Raw genomic sequence first — 15558 nt, forward strand, 5'->3', positions numbered from 1 at the left:
CATTTTTTCTATAACACCTGCTCAAGAAAGGAATTACCAATTTTGTTTGTAAATTTTTCTTAAGTAAATTTGTTCTAGAAGCGTTTCTGGTTGAGGTTTTTTTGGGGTTATAACCTCTAAAGTCCCAAATTCTGCGGGTTTGCCGCATAAATAATGTTTTCTAGAAATCTATATGATACACTTATAAACAAGAAGTAAAGTAAAGTAACTGCCTATTTTTTTCAGGCGGGCTTTACGTCCAACTACCAATTAGGTTTCGTGGACGGAGGCGACTAGCAAACATACTTTACTATAAATAACCATTAAATAAAATCCAAGGCCTAAGACCGGGAATCAAACCCAGTACTACAATACATGTTAGCTTCGCAGGTCTCGCCTCTAACCGCTCGGCTACCGTGGCACCGATTGTCAAAGTTGTCAAAGTCGGGTGTTTTTCAAAATGACGATTTGTGACGTGTTTTTAACAATCAACCCTTACACGACAACTGTTCCTACAAGGGACCGTTATTAATATCACGCTCCCCATTCATCAGATTATTATAATTATTGACAAAGATCGGTCCCTATAAAGGGGTAAATATAAACTTTAAAGATGAATAAGTGAAGCGGATAATGACAGCTAAAAGTTTTACAGTCTAAAACACTCCCTAAATTTTAATTCTCAATATTTCGCTTTCAACTCATCAGGTCTTTATGGAATTTTATAGAGTCTTAGGCTCTATTAGCCCCTAAATACGATTAAAATATAAATGCAAATGATTTATTAGTTCAGGAGATAATAGCAGTGTAATAGTTCCGAAACAAACCATAAATTATCATTATAAATCATAAGAAATTATCATATTAATAAAAACATTTCTTTGAACTCTGAAATTTGAGGCCTGAAGGCGGAGACGAGGAGAGACTTTATGTAAATCTCGCCTCGGTCTCGTACGAGAAGTGTCTCGTCTCAGTTTTTGTCTCGTATCGGGTCATCAAACTCGTCTCGTGTTATCAATCTCGTCTCAGTCTCGGTTTTGATTTTTTTTTTTTAAATATATATAATGTCTAGGTCGCTCAAATCTCGTCTCGATCTCGATCTCGGTCTTGATTTGTCTCGATTCTCGTGCAGCATTAGGTCACCCCTTTGCCCGGTACTGTAACTACATAAATGAAGGTGCTGCTGTTATTATATTGACACAAAACATTAAACACTTAAATACAGCAAGAACTGCTTGATTTGCTAACAGTTTGCTCTTAGAACAGCGCAATCTGTCGGAACAAAAATAATGGAATATCCAAATTAATATTTTCTCTAAACTAGAGAAAAAGTTCCAATCAATTGGGAGCCCTTGTTCTCCTATAGTTGAATAAAGCAAGAGAAAGAGGTACTTCATTACCTCGACTCCCGTCTTTCTACCTCGGTGTATTCTTATCCCGTATTTTCTTTTAATATTTCTGAGCCCACGTACTTCTCCCAGTCCCCAGTTCGCTACATCAATCAATCCTAAATCTCCAACCAACTCCCCCTCCCCTCGCTACTCCCTTTACTAAATCAACCTTATTAAACAGAAACTGAATCATCTGATTGGTTGTTAAACGATAAAGGCCACTTTAGAAATGCCTCCCCCTATAAGCACAGAATGGAAAGTAAATGCAATCTTCAGAACGCTCGTTGAAAGAGAGTCAATTTACCTTTCTCTCTGATTTGTTTTTATACTCGAGACTCCTTCTCTTATCTCTCTCTTTCTCAGCAAATTCTTAAACAAAAAAAGGAAGAAGAATTTTGTTCCTTCTCTTTATTTGCCCATCTTGAATCAATATGAATCAGATTTCTTTTGATGCTGATTTTGATTACAGACTACATAAAAAAAGGTTACAATAAATTTTGTTTGAACGGAAATCTATTCACAGCTTTCAATCGCCGATATCATTTCAACCGGCTTAGAAGCAGTTGTAACTAAAATCTAATATTTAAAGTAATTATTTGTCCATATCGTTCTAATCTTAAGTAAAATAAAGATGGCATCAGAAGCGATAATTTCAAATTAATTGCTAAATGTGAGGTCTCTTTTAAATATCTGAATACTGTTTCTGAAAGAAGCTTCTACTTTCGTCGCTCGTTTGGTAAGATGGCCGAAAATTGAGAGCTACCATTATTTTAACAATTAAGTTCTACTACCATTATGTAATAAATACTACAAATAAGACAATTCAGACATCAATTAAAAACAACAATACTGGTATACAGGTTGAACCAGTATGTCCATAGGCCTACTGTGTATAGCACATCTAAGACGTATTTGGCCAACTTCATATTTTGAAATATTTCCTAACATTTTCTCAAATATTTCAGTGAGATCAGAAATCAGAATTTTTAAAAGGCAATTTGTAACCTTTGACTTCCTTATTTTAAGACAATCTACTTTAAAAATTGACTTCTGGTCCATCAAAAAGAGTTTTCAATGAATTAAACAACTTGATAAACTAACACTGTTCTGTGCTCGTGAACACGTTTTCTTGCAAAACAAACGTAATTTATCATACGAAGATAAAAGGAATCCCTGGAAAATGATATACCGTTTGAAAGCCCACATTAGGGAAGAAAACTTTTATAAAAAGTGCCAACACCTAGGTCTGATAATGATCACATAGGTTTTCTTAAAAAATTCGATTACTTTTATTTTTCCAGCATTCGGAGGAAGATTGAGACTGTTTTGGAGAATGACTTATGCTTCAAAATGATGTCAATTTTTTAGAAAATTTATCTGTCTTTCTAACCGTGTCATCAGAATCGAATTCGGACTAAAACTTTCTCAGTAATAACATTTTTATTGCAAAAAAAAGTAATGATTTTAGAGAAAAAACATTGAAAGTGACGTTACTCAAGAACAGTGGAAAATATGAAGTTGGCCAATACGACTTTGAAGCCCACTTCAGATGAACTACACACAGTAACCCCTATGGACATTAGTTACTGGTCCACCCTGTATAGAAATGTCAAAAATTGTACAAACCTTAATTGAGATAGCCAATTGAAAAATGTAATTAATAACCTATACTTTGAATAGCTATGGCTGCAGACGAATTGGGCAAAATTTTTTTAAAAAAACAATCGCAAAAAAGCCGGTTATTGTAAAATATACTAAAACTCCATCTGCAGAACTGCATACAATTGTTTTTGTAAGCAGTAGTTCAGTTTTCCGTGAGCAAATTTTAAAATTGTAATAATAAACCAGTTAATATTAGTATGTGAAAATAAAATTAATATCTATGTACGAGGGTCGTTTGAAAAGTCCGTGCAAAAATAAAAACTACTTAATTTTTTGGGGTAAACCTTTTTTATTTTTCAACATAGTCACCTTTTAGGCTTATACACTTCGTCCAACGCTGCTCTAGTTTGTTGATCCCTTCCGAATAATAGGATTTGTCCAAGTCTGAAAAATAGCCATTCGTTTCTGCAATCACCTGCTCGTTTGAATAAAATCTTTTTCCCGTCAGACATTTCTTCATATTGGGGAACAAATAGTAGTCCGAGGGAGCCAAGTCTGGAGAATAGGGGGGATGTGAAACGAGTTGGAACCCTATTTCCATTAATTTTGCGACCACAACTGCTGAGGTGTGAGCTGGTGCGTTGTCGTGATGGAAAAGGACTTTTTTGTGGGCCAATCGTGGGCGTTTTTCTTGCAGCTCGGTTTTCAAACGGTCCAATAACGATGAATAATATGCACCTGTAATAGTTTTACCCTTTTCCAGATAGTCGATGAGGATTATTCCTTGCGAATCCCAAAAGACAGTCGCCATAATCTTTCCGGCCGAAGGAACGGTCTTCGCCTTTTTTGGCGCAGATTCCCCCTTGGTAACCCATTGTTTAGATTGTTCTTTGGTCTCAGGAGTGTAGTGATGTATCCATGTTCCATCCACAGTGACGAAATGACGCTTAAAGTCCTGCGGATTCTTCTGGAACAGCTGCAAACCGTCCTTGCAACACTTCACACGATTTCGTTTTTCGTCAAGCGTGAGCAATCGCGGCACCCATCTTGCGGATAGCTTTGTCATGTCCAAATGTTGATGCAAAATATTATGTACCCGTTCATTCGAGATGCCCACAGTACTAGCAATCTCACGCACCTTCACTCTTCTGTCATCCATCACCATATCATGGATTTTATCAATGATTTCTGGAGTAGTAACCTCAACAGGGCGTCCAGAACGTTCAGCGTCACTTGTGCCCATATGGCCACTCCGAAAATTTTGAAACCACTTATAATCTGTTCTAATCGAAGGTGCAGAGTCACCATAATGTATATCAAGCTTCTCTTTAGTCTCCTGAGGCGTTTTGCCTTTCATAAAGTAGTGTTTAATCAACACACGAAATTCTTTTTCGTCCATTTTTTTGAAAATCACTCGACTTCCTCGATTGAAACGAATGCCAAACACATAGATATAGACCGATCTGGCTGAAACTTGGTGTGTGTTCTTCCAAGAGATGCTACTAACTAAACATAGCCTCGATACGCGCCAGTGGTGCTATCTCTCTGACTTTGCACGGACTTTTCAAACGACCCTCGTATTAAAAATGTAACGACAGTAATAATTTTTGTCCTTTTTGTAATAAGGCAAGAAAAGAATCTAGTGTACATTCATGAAAATCGGTCCTATCGGTATGCTTTTCTTTTAGAAAAATAAAAATCGTTTTTTGAGCAGTTCTCAAGGAGGAGTTAGGATAGTAATCCCAGAAAGGTTAGGTTAGGTTTTTCAAATTGTATAATGCTGGTAAGGATTAAATGTGACTCAAGTCTCCGGAAATTGATGGAAAATTTAAGTTAGACATTTGAGATTATTAGCAAGAGAAAATCGCCTGAGTTTAACATCAATTTTACAGAAAATTGTTTGCTGATGACATCCTAGAAAAACAATATATAAAACCAAATCAATAAAACAAAAAAAAAAAAAAGATACTAATAAATGTTTAAACGGGATTTTGTTTTTGGATTAGGATATTTTGTGCTGAATAAATGGTAAGTGTCTTTGTAAAGTAACTTTTGAAAGAATATAATAACAATAAATATATAAATTAACTGCCAGGATGTAAAAACATTATGTTTGATTGGAAAAGAAAAGAGACACTGGACAACGGTGGGACGGGTAATAGGAATGTAAAGGAAGAAAGGAGCGAATTGTGTTTTCTTCTAAGGAAAGAAAAAGTAAAAGGACAAAGAAGTCGTTTTGACACAAGCTGAGCTTGCGTCATGTGCAGTTTTACTGTTATTATACTTCCGAGTTACTCGGTATACTTCCTTCTCTCCAATTCTAACTTCTCCGATAGCTTTATAGGAAACGTCAGGTAACCCGTGGGAGTGCTAGCCTAGGGCAATATTCATGGACAGCGGTATAGTGGTAACATTCCCAACGGCCTTTGCCAACAGATAGGGACTATGGACTATGTTTATTGGACCAAGTGAGCACTATGAGAAGGACCACAGTGAGTATAGTAGGGTGTCAAGAATACGTGATATTGTTCTGGCCAGGAACAAAGCCTCTCTAGCATAGAGTCACATATATAACAAATCGACAAGTTTGTCAACTATTTTGCTGGCTTTTCTAACTTGGTTTGTACTATATTTACCATTTTTAGGTCAATTCTTTCATAGCACGCCTTCTACAAACTTTCGGTAACAGGTAAAATTATCTGCTGACAAAGGAATACTTATGGTGGTTTGCGTTGAGACTAAAAATAAATTATGGTTTTGGCTTTCGACCGTTGTTGATTGATGATTTTGGGGAATATTGAGGTGCGGTCATTAAATTTTAACACAGATATAGCTTAACGTTAAAACTACATAAATTACAATACCCTGAAGAAGTTAATATATTTACTGAAACGTTGTTATGAAGTAACAAAACTTCTTTTTGAATTTATGACTGCGCCTCAATATTCCCCAAAAATCAACTAAAAATAAATATTTAGGCTAATTGTACTTCCGAAATATCTCCAAAAAAACATCCACAACTTATGGACCATTTTCCTACAAGAAAGTTCACAGCTCGGAGTTAGAACTAAACTGAGCAATTTTCAGCCACACAGATAATAACGCGGCTTAATTAATAAATGATAATAATAAATATAAAATATTAATAAATTTGTTGCGTAAAAATACGTCGCTAATAGTTTATAAAATTGGTGAGGCAGAATAGTCTTATAACTTGAATGACAGATAGAAAGATAGTCTTGAGAGGATGAACGCACATAGTAACTGACAGAGAGCGTGAAATAGAAAGTCAGGCAGATGGGTTTACATAGAAAGCAGAAGAGATAAATGGAAAGATTTGCGGATAGACAGTGTAATATCTCGTTACGACTAAATAATTGAATTAAATCAAATTTTTCTTTTGGTAGAAGAAACTAAACAAACGATACAAACTTCTAGCCAGACTACTTGACAAACGCTCAAAACTCTCAACTACAGAACAAACGACGACTCTATACAGCTCTTCTCACACCAATATGGACTTACGGACTCGAACTTTACGGAACAGCTAAAAAGTCAAACATCAATAGACTGCAAACCCTACAATCCAAAATACTCCGCCGCATAGTAGACGCTCCATTCTAGGTTAGCAACCACACAATACATACAGATCTCCAAATTCCACTCATCTCCGAACTTGCCAAAATCCGATATAAAAATTTTCACCAAAAACTCTCACTTCATCACAACTCTTTAGCTGCAAACTTATCTTCAATTACGCTACCCTCCAATCCTCGAAGACGGCTGAGGCGCCATTGGCCCCTGACCAACTGGGTGACTAATGGCGGCCATCACTGGATGACCGTCATTCACGTTTGCCATGTTATCTATACTCGTATATACATTCATCTCATTTACCTATTGTACCCTGTAGGTACAGGTGTAAATTTCAATAAAAGGATAAATAATAAAAAATATTTTAGTAATAATAATTTTTAAATGTATTAAGCAAAGTAATTAGAATTTCTGAAGTTTGAGACAAAATGATGAAACAGTCAAAATTTAGTGGTCAGAAAGCTCTAGTCTCCCATTATTATAAATTTTTTGAAAAAGTTCAAAAGTAAGAAATTTTGAGCGAAAAATGAAGATAAAAAAGGGTCTTACATCGAAACATCTACAAGAGCCGAGAATCTGCAAAGATTTAAATATAAGTGTAGGAAGAGCATGAGGTGTGCATAAGATGGTAAAAGAAGAGAAATCTCAGAGACTTGGAGAGTTGAGATGGAAATATATTCAGAACATAAACGGCCACATTTTTAACTTACAAATATAGAAAAGTACATATATATGTATGTACCCAGGGTGGATTTCTTCTAGAAAGCTGCTTCTACCCCTGTACAATCATCAAGCTCCTACCCTAATACCTGTGCACAGATATAGCGCAGCCAATTATATACTTTTGCATTCTAACTATATTACCTGGAGCAAATATATTGTACCCTTCCATAACAGTTATCTATAGTTTAATATGTAAAATTTATCACATAACATCAAAAATTATCATTTTAGTGAATGAAAAGTGAATCCAAACTTTTGATGTTAAGTTCCCATTCTATTTGGCTTCATTGCAAGATTTTGATTGTGACTTTCCACTTTCCTTTTGCAAATATACTGCTTTCAAGAAAGTAATCAACTGTGCCTCTTAAGCACATTATTGATGATTATTATTTTATCGTATGGACATCGAAAGCTTTTATTTTGCTCATTTCACAGCAGTAAGGCTTCATTTATTCCTCTAAAGAAATGTTCATGCTTTTCTCTTTTTCGAATGAGATCAGACCTAATTCATTTCTTTTGATAATCAAGATAAGTTTTATGAGTAATTTTCTTAAAACGTTAGGTTTCATCGTCTAAGCTACAACCTGTGATTGACCAAATGTCGAATATGATTTTCCACGAGTGCAGATATGCATGGTTGGCTAAATTGTATTCTACAATTTCTATTTAATCAAATTTTGAATGCAGCCTTCAGTGGATATAATTGTTTTTTGTTTTAAACAGATTTTAAACATATAGCGGCATAAAAGTACATACTGGAACGTATTTTCAAAACGGGACAAATTCCGGTACAATGTGGTACGTTTTGTAAACAAAAAGATGTGTACTGAAATTAACTCAATGGTTGCTATGAATAAGACTAAATTTTAACCCTTACATGCCTAACAAACTCCTCCTTTACTAAGTGGTCAATAGGCCGATGTTGCTCTACGTCAGCTCCGCCTAGAGCCTGACTTGTAGTAGGACTACACAGAACAAATTTCTCAGACTCGTGACAGTCTCTCCTCGACGCACTAAAATGGACTCACTTCACGAGACTACATCCATTATCCCCGTACCCTACTATATCCAAAATCGTCTGCTCAAACTCCTTTCCATCCTAGACTGCCATCCTAATCCACTCTGCCGCGACATAGCCTCCTACAGATCCTTCTATTTCTTACAGACAAAAGACTAATACACATCCTTCTCTAACTCTCTACTCTAGCTGCAGGTTTTCCTTCCTTCTTCCTTGCATTCTGTGTATCCTTCACATCTTAAGCTTTCTCCGTACCATGTTGTGAAAGTTATAATGTAGTTCATTGCACTTCATGTTTTTATTTATATTTGTACAAAAAATTTTCAATTGTAAATAAACATTTTCAAATTCAAATTCAAATTTATTGTACATATTTATAATATAGATTAATTATCTATCTCTATCTTTAACACTTAGATTCTTTCTTAAAGGCAATAGTCAAATTACAGAAACACTTCTAATGCATAAAACGAAATCTCTAACGACAAAGAACTGAAGAAATGATCGGTAAAAGGTAATTTGAAGGTTTCTGAAGAAGCTTGTAGGCCTCATTGTTTTAAAATAAGCAAATATTGCTTATTTTAGATTCAAATGAGAAAAATGTAAGATTGTCCATTTTTAAATACAGGATGTAAAATTACTGTGGAGTAGCAACTCAAAATCCATTCCTAATGTGTGTGATTGTATTTGTTTTTAAAAACTTAAAATAGCAGATAGATCGAACTTGGAATTACATTTTGATGATGTTAGCAGGTCAGGTTCTAGAGCAAAAAGTTGTGGAATTAAAGTAAGACCCATATTTATTAAATGTGGATTCCTTACACAATATGAGGGAAGTTTCCAAAATCTTCAATTTGGCTGGTTAGAACTGAGGAAAGAACAAATTTCTAATTGTTTACTTAAATTAAATTCATTAAAGAACAACTAGTCTAAAGTAAATTTAATTTAGAACAGAATTACACTTTGTATATTTGCAGTAATTATTGTATTTAGTTATTAAGGCGAAAGATTATTTATTATTATATATCCCAGGAGTAATTAAAGTTAAAAAGGTTTTATATTACATGTACTTCATTATACCATAAACATTTACTTTATTCTCATTATCGCCATTAAATAAATTAGAATATTCGCGTTAATTGGCAAATATTTAAACTTATAGACAGCTACGTTTCCATAGTGCAAGCTTCTATGCATGTGCAAACATTCTCCTGCAATTATTTTTAATTAATTAAAATAAAAACTGCATTCAAAAAAAATTGAAGCATTTTTATTCTTTCTCTTCTTGTCTCTTATTTTTCTAAATAATTATATATTTTTTAACTTGGCAGTTTCATTAATTGTTTAATTAGCCATTATAAAAATCAGTAAAGCGAAATAACTTCTATAATTTCACGCGGGCTTTAGACTCAATTAGCTATTATGGGTGGCGTCAAAAATAACTTAAATTTCTCATATTTATCACTTTAAATAAAATCTCTTATTCCTTAGTAGAAAGCAAAAGTAAGGTACCCGTGGATATTATCGATTATAAGTTCGACACTCAAGAGTGTCAGTAAAAGTAAGCTATGAAAGTGATCGAACCAGATTTATTAGTTTCAAACTCCTCATTAATTAAGTAATTCCTAAAATCATCCACATAGAATAAATTCAGTTTCCAAATTTAAATATTTTGGCTTGAGAAAACCATAGACAAATTCAATATTTCCACCAACAAATAGCCGAATGAGAGCAATCCAGTGTACATTGTAATTATCGACCTTAATTACGACTTTAATTATATTAAGAAAGTTCATTAGACACTTCACCGTATTTTTGATAAATTGAGATGCGAAAATATAATGGAGTTAATGAAATGATTACATTATCACACGTAGAATAACAAATTTAAACATTAAATTGAAATCTTTTTTTTTTAGTATTAGCAAAAATATGCATACTTCAATCTTATATATATGCAAATATACTTATATATTTGCATGTTGTATGTATAAGCAGAAAAAACAGAAAACAAATAATAATTTTTATGAAAAAATAGAGGTCGCAACACGACCAAAATATGGCGTAATAAAAAATAAATAAATTAAATTAAAAAAAGACAGGCGCATCATACAATGTTATTTGAAATTAAGGTAAAATGAAATTTCATTCCAGCGCTACATAACTGGACCATAAAAAACATCAAGGATATGTGAAGAAAATTAGTATAGTTGGGAAATTTTGGTCGCCAACTAAAGTGGAAAATAGTTTCTTTATAACTGCACACTAAAGGTAAAACTAATCCAAGTGCACAGTTAGTTGAAGTTGGAGACTTGCATACCACAGTTGCAACTCAAGTGTTGCCCCATTTTAACGCATTACCTTTGATAATCTTTGTAATGGAACGGATATCTATAGTTCAAAAGGTTTATGGTTACTAATCCAATTTACAATTTAGACTTAATCATTTAACTAGGAAAATGTTTAAATCCTATTTGAGAAAATCATTTTCCAAGCAGAAATCGATGCATTGTTTTAGTTGGTTACTGTCAAAATTCTAAATAGAAGAACAAGAAATTTGGGTAGATATCAGTTCTGTCAGTTGGCTAAATTTAATAAAATCAAATTTCTTTATCAAATGAGTTTAAAGTAGGGCTGAAATGCTGTTTAAAGGTATAAGCCAGGGGCCGGCAACCTATTTTAAATGGAGAGCCATTTCTCCTTAAATAATTTTAATAAATCTTACCAAGAGCCGCAAGGATGGTAGTGTGAACAACTCTGTAGATAATTTGTATTCACAAAGTATTGTTTTATGACATTCAATAACATTTAAATGTTTTATATATTTATTTTCACATATTGCAAAGTAAATGAACAAATAAATAATAACTAAACCTGTGTTTGAATGAAAATGGCTGCAGTCCTATAAAAATTAAGTTCTGTATTTTAATATAATTCTATTCAATTTCAAACCTATCACATTTAAAATTCTTTTTGAAAAAATACCTTTACTTTAATAAATGAAATTTTCATAAAATAAAATTGAAATATACAATATATTTTGGACAGGCTGAAGAGCCACAAAATTTGGATAAAAGAGCCGCATGCGGCCCGCGAGCCGCGAGTTGCCGACCCCTGGTATAAGCGATTTCGTCACTTTTCGGGACTAATTTTAAATAATTTGTTTTCTCTCAAATTTGAATTTGAATGAGACAATGATTTTTCTCTTTCCACCTATAGTTTAAAGATAAAGGAGAGCAAATTAATTGAGTAATTTTTCCAACGAGAAATTGTAGGATAAATTTTTTAATATCCGGAGAATATGGTTAAAATGAACATTTATTATCCTGTAATGGAAGTAAATTAAAAAAGATATTCCTAATTAACGAGGTAAAATTGGTTTTATCACTTGATTATAATTCAGACGGAAATTAAAATATAAAACGTAACTATCTCCGCACTTAATGCATACTGAAAAATTGTTGTAACGAACATATAAGGTAAATGGTGTATGAAGATTGCTTGAAATTAATTAATTTAGGAAAGGATGCCAAAATTACAGAATTTGAGCCGGCAAAGGTAATGAGGAAATCCATAAAAATCCTTAAATATACGATAGTCAAATGTTGTTACAATAATATTGTTGATTTTATCTATCGTAACATGTATGTTCATTACATCTGAAATGTGAGACAGAAACCTAAGTACATTTGAATTCTGGAAAGCAAACTGATTAATCTGTCTGTAATGATAGATTAAAGGCCGATATCAGTCAGGGATACAATCACGCAAGTTAGATATGCTTAACTTGCTAATAATCAACGATATTACCCAGCACTGAGGGTTTACCCACATATTTATAGTAAATAAATTTCGAGCTAATTTATGTGCGATAAGTAAAACGTTTAAAAAGTAAACCAAGACCTGAAATGAAAATAAAATTTTAGAATACCATGAATGCGATTCCGCTTAGACAAGAAAGTGAATCTTTTAATTACTAGATCTAAGATCAAAAGTAATATACAAAGCACAGAGATGAGTTTAATGAAAAGAAAACACAAGAACAAGAAGGATAAAGGATATACAATATTTATGTCCTTTTAGAGAAGGGATAGAAAAATGGTGAGAGTGCATCTTAAACGTATGATAATAAGAATTCCTGATATGGTCGATAAATACAGACCTAAGCGAAATATAGAACGACCATTAAAAATGTAAAGGTAAAGAACTGCAAAGATGGAATGAATAGGAATGTTGCCTAATCCGTGTAATTCAAAAAAATAGAAGACATTATTCGCCGATGGGCAATCAATGTGTTTTGGTATCCGTTTTACGAATTAAGAAGACTCAGCGCAAAAAGCCGTTATTCGGGATGATTATGAACGGAATTTTTGAATAACAAGAGTGTGTTTCATACTGGATCGCTGCTTAGACTGCGTGATAAAATGTACGATGTGGGAAGTTGTCCAGGTGAGCGGACGGAAATCCTTTCTTTATTAGTTGGACTCTCTTTTGGAAGATTGTAGAATGATGATTTAATGAGGAAGATATCTTTTGGAGCCACTTTGCATGTACTGGGTACCAAAAATAAGCACTCAGGATGGCCAAGACATCGACCAGAGTTGGGGAAGTATTTATTTTAAATGAAGGAAGAATTAAAAAAAAAGTGGTACGTATACAGAAGTGTTGAGTAGTTAATGTTAGGCCAGAAATTATGGCGAATAGATGCAAAACTTATACAAGAATTATTTGTATACTAACAAAACTTAACAAACAAATTGTTTCTGTTATGTAAAACAATAACCATAATAATGGACATTATACACGCCACAAAGTCTCGCAGGAAAAAGCTGACGACGCTGTAGTAAATAAATGGCCGGCTGCGCTACGAGACAAAGGACCTCACGCCTCTCGTAAAACCATTTACTTAACCTCATTTTAGGCATTTGTTTTCACCTGTTTAGACTGCCCACCTTTGAGAAACTACTTTGTATAGAATTTTTAACATAGCTTGTATCCATAAAGTATATTTTTGAATACAATTAGATTTTTACAAAGTTGGAGTTGCAGTTTTGATCAAATCATGAGATTATTTTTTTAAATTGCTTTTCTTTCTTACTTTTTAAAGGAACCTAAACTTCTAAAGTCTTTGGCGTATGAAAACATTAAAGTAACAGATACGACCGTAAATTGATACTTAAGGCCTTGGGCACACAGAAAGCGGTCTGTCGCGGCGGGCAACGATCTCTGACCGAGGTGGTCAGACGGTATAGTTGCATCATCTCTGTCAAACAGAACGCGGTCTACTGCCGCGGGGCTAGTCTTTGTCGCGACGACAAGCGGTCTAGGTTATTCAGATTATGGGCCTAAGTGTGGTAGTACAAAATTACAGATTTCAACGTGACCGCCTCGCCACGTAAATAAAGATTCCAATGTTAAGAAACTTTATTACTCATTTTTTATTTCATTCTCGCGACATACGAAAATACTAGAAAAACCTATCTTCATGTGACTCCAGTTCGATACATAAGCGGTGGTATTCCCCTAATTGTTCTCTCTTCTTATTGATTTCATGCACCCAACTTCGTCTTTTCTTCTTTTTGCTTTTCAAAGCTAATAGCTGAAGGAGTTGCTCTTCGTCCGAGCTCATACTGAATATAGTTAAAACAAAGAACAAGAAAACGCACTACTAAGAAGAAAGCTACCAAACTGGACCGCTCATATCGCAGACCACCGCGATCTATTCATCTCCCCTCCTAAAAATACCTCAATAAAATATTAAGGGAAAAATATTTTTATAAAAAAGTTATAAATTTACATACACTTGTAATCACAAAAAGATATATCAATTAAATTCCAGGAGTGGTTATTGTGCAAAACTCAAAAAACTGAATAATCTATTCAGTAAACTGACTTCCAGTCTACCAACTTTTTTAAAATTTGGAAATTTAGTCTCATTTATGGTTGTTATTAACAGTTTTAATTCGGTTTTTTTAGAATGGCACTAGTTACAGTAACTATACACCCAGAGGTTTTTTGGATGCCGGGACAAGACTCCCAGATTGGATTTCCTCTTTTTTGGGAAATTTTGCAAACTCACTATTGTGAAATTATATGTTGAACACTGTCTGGAGGACGACAGTACATTGAAAAAAGCTGCTGGTGCCAATGTCCTTAGAAGATGACAAGCCTTAAAGTAAAAAAAAAAATTAAAATAAAAGTAATGAAGAATGTAGATTTAAAGAAGAAAAGTAACTGTCTTTTAGCAAACGAGAAAACGACACTGTGCAGTAAATGGAGCTCATTACTGCTCCAAGAGCGGAAGAGAAAAACCTGATGAATACTACTTAGATATGGCGGGTATGGGTGAAGATCACCGAATACGTGGCGGAAGCAGCAGCAGCCAGCACGGAGCGGAAGCAGTGAGAAAACTAAAACAAGTTTATGGGCGAAGTCGTAAAGTTGGATGGACTTGAAGCGAAGATGGAAAGCAGTAGACAGTTCAATGTGTGGAGGAGCCGAGGGTAGTAGATCGTCTCTTCTTGGCGTAGTAGAGATGACAAAGGCTCTTGCCACTGAATTCTAGACCGGCGACGTTCCTCGTTCGGTCACACTTTGATCATACTTTATGAAACTGTAAAAGAAATTGGAGCATGAAAACCGCCACAAGTTATTCCTCATTCCATCAGTACACTTTGGGGTCCTCCATTCTATTTTCCTTTTTACATGCATAAATAAGCCAGTGATTTTTTATTCACCTTTAAATAATAATAATCGTAAAGTTCGCCTCAATAGATACAACAAATACTTGAATAAATAGCTATCAAACAAAAACAAATCATTATTTTTCTCAAATAATGAGAAAAAGTTTTATTTTGCCATTAATATTTTGTAATACTTTCTCCTATTAGGTTAGAAAAGAATTTGATCATGTATTATGAAATTGAGATTTAACCTAAATATCTGCATTGAGGTGGCGTCCTGAAGTAGGAAATCTACTACGAATCTGGCCCTACAGTCCTTGATGAACTTTGGCCTCCTTAAAACTTAATTTTCAACAACCTCTGTCTCTCCAAATTTCTACTCCCATTTTTACCAGATCCTCTTCCAGGTCAGCGATCCAACTTTTACGTGGACGTCCTCTTTTCCTTTTTCCAAGGAAGGTTTCGTGGAAAGCTTTTTTGATCATTCCTATGTTTGGCCACCTTTCTAGATATCCTAATCAGCTGATTCTTCTTGGAACTAATAAACCTAACAATATTTTCATGCTGT

The 15558-nt window shown here is 34.1% G+C and overlaps 1 protein-coding gene across 3 annotated transcripts in view; it reads right to left on the reverse strand.

Annotated features, from left to right (window-relative positions):
* The window catches only part of Sema2a (Semaphorin 2a), a 658355-nt gene that overhangs the window by 283832 nt on the left and 358965 nt on the right, over nt 1-15558 (reverse strand). The window lies entirely within an intron of this gene.

The sequence above is a fragment of the Rhodnius prolixus genome, unplaced genomic scaffold (assembly GCF_049639745.1).
Source record: "Rhodnius prolixus isolate KJV_2025 unplaced genomic scaffold, Rpr scaffold_8, whole genome shotgun sequence".
Classification (NCBI taxonomy): Eukaryota; Metazoa; Arthropoda; class Insecta; order Hemiptera; family Reduviidae; genus Rhodnius; species Rhodnius prolixus.